Genomic DNA, 8125 nt, shown 5'->3' on the forward strand with positions numbered 1-8125 from the left:
TTTTTGAATTATATTAAAATATCAACCACTTTTTTAATATGAAATAGCAGTATATACAAGTTCTTCGTTATCAACATCTTAAAATTACAAATAAAACGATTTACAAATACCGAAATCACTTGAAAATGCCCAGGCCCTAAGCGCCTCCTATCATATTTTTTCCTTCGTCTATCGACATCGGATTCAGACGTGACACTTTAAATATTTTGAATATGTCATCTTTTGTTAACTAATATTAATTACATTTAAAAGAATACACGTGCGCACGCACACACACATATACACACATTTATAACCGTTTGTGTTTGTGTGCGTTTATATATATATATATATATATATATATATATATATATTATATATATATGTACATATAAATATATAAACATATATACACAATATATATATATATATATATATATATATATATATATATATATATAATATATATATATATATATGTGTGTGTGTGTGTGTGTGTGTGTGTGTGTGTGTGTGTGTGTGTGTATGTGGTGTGTGTCTGTGTATACACATATATATACGTATGTACATATACATACACACACACATACATATGTATGTATGTATATATATATCTACATATATACTGATACATACACACATATACATACATATATATACATAATACATGTATATATATATACACACACACATATGTATATACATTTATTTTATATTTATATATATGCCTGTGTGTGTTTGTATAATATATTTATATTTATGTATATGTATATATATATACAGACACACACTTACATATATATGTGTGTGTGGGTGTGCGTGTGTGTGTTTATGAGTGTGTGTGTGTGTTTGTGTGTGTGTGTGTGTGTGTAGACATATGTGTACGTGTGTGTGTCGTTATATACCCTGTTCAGTTAGAAGAGAAAACAGAAAAACACCCAAAGACGATAGGATATATAGAATAAAACTTCAGAGCTGATCTGCTTATACTGTGACATTCGGGAGATTCAAGCAGACAGCATGAAATCCAGTCAGTACCACCAATTTGTACTTTATCAAGATCGTCATGGGAATCATTGGCGTCGAAGAGAAAGAAAAAAAGGTAAAAGAAAGAAGAGAGAGAGAGAGGTGGGGGGGGGGCTATGAAAGTGCTACAGCCTATTTCAAAACGGATTAGGACCGATAGTGATATGAAAAGAAAACAAAAATCTACATACGAATACAAATGAATGTAACAATTTCATAAGTATCATACTCATATAATTGGTTATATGAAGCATACCAGTAGTTATGAAGGAGTATTAGGATAATCTCATAAATAGTAACACAGGTCAAAGATCGCTATGAACGCTGTTTGAAGTTACAATTTGCACTAAGTTCCTTTTGTGTAATGAGCTTCATGGTCTCTGAAATAGGTTGCGAATCACAAAACGTTACACTACTCCATTTACATTTATTGTTATTTAAGCAACAAACCTGCGAATAAGTCTTTGGCAGATGAATGTATGTAAACACCAGTTTTGTAAATCTCATACGGCAGGAGAAACTCGGCTAATGCTGTAATATACGGAGTCAAGTGTTAATTGCATGTGTCTCGTGTATGCTTAGGAGTGTGACATATGGACACTGATCTCGAGAATATTTTTCCTCCGTAAAAAAAAAAGAAGAAAAAAAATAGGGATTCCTTCCTCTGTTGATTCCTGAAAGGATCTCATTTACCATTTCACATAACAAATATAAACCAGTGCTATTACTTTAATTTTATCGAAAGTATTTGAGTGTTAATTTGGAAATGTTGCTGTTCTTCACTACATTTTACAGCTTGTTTCCTGAAATTCGTTTTGTTTTTAGAACAAAACTAATATGTATCTATATGATTCAGCAATTCCTAGATGCAATCCAGTTATATATATATATATATATATATATATATTATAATATATATATATATATATATATATATATAATACTTATATATATAGTCTATATAATATTTTTTCTACGTATTTGACTATACGACTTTGTATACGAACCATTTTATATTATCTAATATTAAAACTCAGACGGGTGTAGCTGTTGATGACTCTTCAGTAACTTACTGATATAAATTTGGTGTCTCATTTTGTAGCCTACTTGAACCCTTATCTTCATATTTCATTCCAGCGATAAGAAACATGGCGTCTCTTATTTAATGGCTTTGTCAATAGTACATTTTTAATACAACCCTGTCAGTGATCCCCATAGAGTAGTTGTAGCCTATCGATGGAATGGTGGTCTGGATGCATTTAATTAGTGTCCGCTCTCTCCCCAGCAACATTAGGGAGAAGCTCCACGACTCGACGAGACGGCCATTGATGTACTTCTCACCAGAGCCAATGCACTGATGGAAGCACATCGGCAAGCTCCCGTTTTCCCGCCGACTAGTACCGACATCACACAGCAACTGCCCGAGGGTCCAACACCATCTGGAGACCTTTCACCCCCATTCCTGGCTGCAGATGACATTTGCTCCTAACACAACAATATGGGAGCGCAGCCTATAATTGTGCCAACGGATGTAGGTGGAGGCCACGAGGGCATCCAAAAAACGCAGAAGTTGGCCGCAACCATGATCAACACAGTCAGTCGCCCCCACACCAGTTTCCACATCCAAGATGAGAGAACCAGAAAGCATTTTCTCGTCGATACCAGAACCTTCCTCTCCATTTTCCCAACAACGCAGTCCGACAGAAGAGCTTCCAACAACGACCTGCTGAGGCTTGTCGCCGCCAATGGAACACCAATCAATTACTACGGTTCCAGAGACATCGCCATATGCCTCGCTGGTCACACTTACCCATGGAGTTTCCTCACCACTTATGTGACCCAGCCACGACTCGGCACTGAAGTTCTCTCACACTACAACCTGCTGATTAATATGAAGACCCAGCTCATCAACACAGAGACTTTCACTCTACTCCCGGTCAGCTAATTCTCTCTTCAAGGTCTCTTCTGACATCAACATGTGCCGCCTCACCGGAGATGCCTACAGGGACATGCTGAGCAATTTCCCTTCAGTCTTCAAACCAGAGCTCTGCCACAACAACCTGGGAGCAGCAGCAAAAACACAGAGTGTACCACCACATCAAGACAACAGGAACCCCAGTCCATTCTCGTTTCCGTCACCTGAGGCCAGAGATGCTCCATGCCACCAAGCTTGCTTTCACAGAAATGGAGCGCATGGGCATCTGCTGCAAGGCTGCCAGTCTTTGGGCATTCCCTCTCACATGGTCCAGAAGTCAAAAACTTGTGGGCCCATGCGGTGATTACCAGCGACTCAACTCACTGAGGCAGACTATTACCCCTTGACAGCCAGTATAGGTGACACCGCATATTTTCGAAACTGTATCTCGTTAAAGGGTATTTCAATGTGCCTGTTCATCCAGAGGATGTGCCCAAGACAGCTATCGTTACCCCATTTGGTAGCTGTTTTCCACTACTCACTTTTGGGCTCAGGAACAGCAGCACCACTTTCCAGAGTATGATGGACCAGCTTTTGGGAAGCTCCCATTCTGCGTGCTCTATGTAAAAGACATCCTCATTTTCTCATGGGACCACCAGGACCACCAGTAGCAGTATTCAACCCGGATAAATGTGTTTTTCGGTGCCAGCAGCATCAATTTCCAAGGGTATAAAATCCAGAGCCAGGACATTTGGCCACGGGCCCAAATAAGGTAGATGCTGTACTCCAATTCCCTCCCTTAACATCCATTAAAGGAGTCCAGCAGTTCCTAGGAATGATAAACTACTATCACAGATTAATACCGGGGGCCCTGCCAGCATTCTTGCCCCTTTCAGGAAGCCGTCACCGGAAGCAAGAGATCACTAGTGTGGATCCAAGAGCAAGAGAGAGCTTTCTCAGCTGTTAAAACATCCCTCACCAGGGCTACTATCTTAGCACAGCCCACCCCCAACACCCAGCTCTGCCTCGTCAACAGACGCCAGCAAAGTTGCAGTAGAGCCATCCTGGAGCAAGAAGTATTGGCATGTGACAGCCCCTGGCATTCTTCAGCTGGAACCTCCGGCCTCCTGAGGGGATGTACAGCACATTGGACAGAGAGCTCCTGGCAGTACATCTGGCCATACGAAAACTTCCACCCACATGCTTGAAGGTATGTCCTATATCATTTTTACAGACCCCAAGTCAGGGGATGCTTGGTCAGAGCTGCATCAACAATAGCTCTCAGTCATTGCAGAGACGGGTTGCACTATGAGACACCTCTTGGGCTCCCAGAAGCCAGTCACCGATTCTCTCTCACGCATTTAGATCTCCTCCATTCAGTTCAGGGTCAGATACAAGGCTCTAGCAGCAGTAGAAAATGAAGATCCCGAGACCATAGACTACTTCACGGCCAGTACCAGCCTTCGCTGGGAGAAAGTCACCATCAGAGACATGCCTGTCCTCTATGACATCGCAGCATGCTGCCCCTCCCCTTGTACCTATCACATTGCGGAGGGGCCCTCTTTGACCTCATCCATGATTGGCTCACCCATCCATCCACAGCACCATCAAGCTTGTTTGCAGAGAAGTTTGTGTGGCACTCCATGAAGAGAGATCTCTGAGACTGGGTAAGGAGCTGCAAGCAGTGCCAGCGCAGCAAGATCCATCACCACACCAAGCCACCTATCCTGACCTGCTCCAGCCCACATGACGTTTTGGCCATATCCATGTGGACATCGTCGGACCTCTCCCACCGTCAGAAGGAAAAGGTATATCTATAGCATAATTGACCGCTCTACCCACTGGCTCGAGGCTATGCCCATGCAGGATGCAACCACCAGATTCTGCACTCAGGCACTCCTCAGCTCCTGGATGGTCTGTTTCGGTCTCCTGGAACACATGACGTCTGATAGGGGAGCAAGTTTCACCTCAGAGCTGTGGAGAGCTCTAGTGCAGTTCCTTGGCATCACTCTCCACTTCACAACAGCATACCATCCACAGGCTAATGGACGTATGGAGAGATGGGCATTGCTCCTTCAAGACAGCCCTCACCACCCATTGCACCACCACCTGTTACACAACGCCTAAGAAGCATATCGCCCATTCCACAGCCAAGATGGCATACAGTCAGGCCCTCATTGTGCCTGGAGAATTTTTCCAACGGCTCGCACGACACTCAGCTAGAGGACCTTTGCCGGGTAGCCTGGCAATTCGCTCCCAGCAGACCCACTTATCACTTTCATTGGCTGTCCTACACCCAACAAGGACACGGCTTATTTTGTTTTTTTTTCCGCAATAATGCCAAACAGCCAGCTGCTATCGCGCCCTTACAAAGGTCCTTCAGTGCTCCCCCAGGGTTTTCAAGCTACAGCTCAATGAATGGTTAACTGGGTCACCATGGAGCGCCTTAAACCAGAATGCATCAGTGTCTCGGACCATGATGATGCCACTTACATGAGATCCAGACGCCATTCTCGCCCCAGCAGGATCCTCATCCTGTAGTCCTTTCTTCCTTGATAGGGGGGAGGCATTGTGGTGAATGCCACAATCACTTCACACAGTACCAGTGCAGCCTCACCCGCACAGTTCCCCGCACCGAGTCATCCACCACAATCACTTCACTCATCACTGGTGCAGCCTTGCTCGACATAATTACCTCCGCACCGGCGATGGGATGCTGTTAGTGGGGTCAGTGCTGATTTGCCACAATGTGGGAGAGCGTCGTTCAGCGTACTCGGCTGCTAACCTCACATCTCCCATATTGTATCTATACCGCATGCTCACCAAAAATTATCACTTGTGGTCCTGCCACTGGAAAACCTCCTATTTAAGGTGCAGGACAAGAGCTCCCTCTGTGAGGTGGTACACCCTTTGGGTGGCTGATTCACTGAAGAGGAAAGGTTTCCATACAATGATGCTTATCCTGTAGGTGGAAGGGCATCCCCTCTGGCCCTCTCCCCCAGGAGTTCCACCTACCCACATGTTTGCTGGTGTGGCATCCCTGTGTGCTGTGGAGACGGGAGTCCTGGAGGTTGAAAAATGCCGTGCATGAGTATTCCCCGTGGCTAGCAAAACGCCTCTTTGGTCCTTTATTCCAGCAAGACGGGTTGTCTGATCTTGGTCTGGTCAGATCAATCGGCACGTCTCCTTCGGGAGGCTAGGGTCAAGCATTCAATGTCGCCATTGGTACTCACACTGATCCCATGAGTGGCGGGTACAATGGCCATTGGTTGCGTATATCCTCTCACCACCCTGTGGCTGTTAGACAATAGTTCTAACATACAACTTCCCCTTGTTGGACTCAAACCCCCCACAAAAAGAGATATAAATGACTGCAAGGCCCAGACTACAGCTGTCACTCTGAAACATACATGGCTTCTAATGGCAAGAGAAAATGCAAAGCACAGGTTGAAACTGAGAACTGCTAAATGGACATGACATGAGAGCTGCTAAAATGGACATGACATGAGAGCTGCTAAAATGGACATGACATCAGCCAAAACATGACTGTCCACGAGATTGTCCAGCAGATGGACTCTTGTGCTGGCTTCTCCAGGCCAGCACCCAAATCAGGGAGACCTCTGAGTAACCTTTAGACGTCCTCCCTGACCGAGATGGGAGCACAAACAGCTGCATGCAAGTGACTTCTAGAGGGTGAGAAAGCTAGAATGGAGCTTGTAATGCAATTTTATATAAATTTATTATTACAATTATAGCGTTAGGGTCTTCCCCCATATCACAATGCACAGGAATGCCCATATAAGCCAGGATTGCGTAAATTGCCTAATAGATCTACGTTCTGACATTATTCGTTCGATCAGCACATTCGAGTCAGTGTGACTTGTAGTTACATCCATTAATTAATGTAGGACTAGAGTGTAAGCTAGAATCATTATTGACTTATTAATAATGCCTTTCTCACCCTCTAGAAGTCCACTTGCATGTTTTGGGTAAATTCCAAGCGTTGTGATTCGTGATAGATATCTGTAGGAGTGTCACGAGCCCCATCACAGATATGCAGAAGATTTTCGCAGCTCAGTTCGCTTCATTATAGGGCATTTTGGGTATAGGAACCTTCCCCCCCCCCCCCCCGTCGATGAGTCTGACATGCATAGCTAGATATGGCTACCTCGTCAGTCCAGAATTTCTGACCCCGAAAATATCTGCTTGCTAGAAAGCTTGCGAATATTTATTTTCACGTCACCATTCATTACTGCATACATTCTGTCGCATATGTTGAATTCAATGTAGTAGTTGAAATAATTTTGTATATATAGCATTGCTAATTTATCTCAGTATTGTTATATTGAACGTTAATCTTCGTGTTTGTGGTTCATTCTCTGTGTGAGCTCACTCACACACACGCACACTTATCTATGAGAACATAAGACACTGAAATCTTTTCATTAATAGGGTTTGTTGCTGTCGTAGTTGCAGGCGTAAAGATCTATGATGTATCTCTTTAGTGGCACTTAACACCCCCTCTTCTCTGTTGCCTTTCTTTTTCTCTTACTATCTTGTCCCTTACGTGTATAATCTGGCTACCAACACGGCACCGAAGGAGGACCCTGCTGCAAAAAACGGTCACCTTAGGATGCTGTAGGAAGGCGTCACCGAAGATCGCCAAAAGCCAGGATGTTTGTCAGAGCAGTATTAAGCCGCCCTATGATGTACTGGAAGGATGCCGCACTGCCGGGATGCCTCCTGCCGAAGGACCAGGAACTCCCCAGCGCAGGTGCCAATCGCCACAGGATGCTGTGGAAGGGCACCGCAAGCCTGGACGCCCGCAGATTCAGTCAAGCTCCAGAAACTCGTCAGCCCAGGTATCGGCCGCCCTGAGATGCCAAAGAGGACGCTGCCAGCCCCATTATAAATAATCGTAACAAATAAATATTACGCATTATGCACGATGATATTTACATTTCCTTTTTCTTTTTGTTTACTGCGGGATGTGTAATCACAACTGTTGTTGTGTAACCGCCGTCCTTCCTTCCATTTGTTAATTCTCATGTTTTCTTGTGGTTTGCGAAGAATCGAGTTAGCTTTGAGAATTACAACAGTGGCTTTGACTTCTTCATATCATGCGGCGCTTGGACAAAAGAGGGCATCCAGGCAATAGTGGGGAAAAAAGTTATGGAGGAATTGAGTGAGTGAGAGAGGGAGAGA

Source organism: Penaeus monodon, chromosome 18, assembly GCF_015228065.2.
Source record: "Penaeus monodon isolate SGIC_2016 chromosome 18, NSTDA_Pmon_1, whole genome shotgun sequence".
Lineage (NCBI taxonomy): Eukaryota > Metazoa > Arthropoda > Malacostraca > Decapoda > Penaeidae > Penaeus > Penaeus monodon.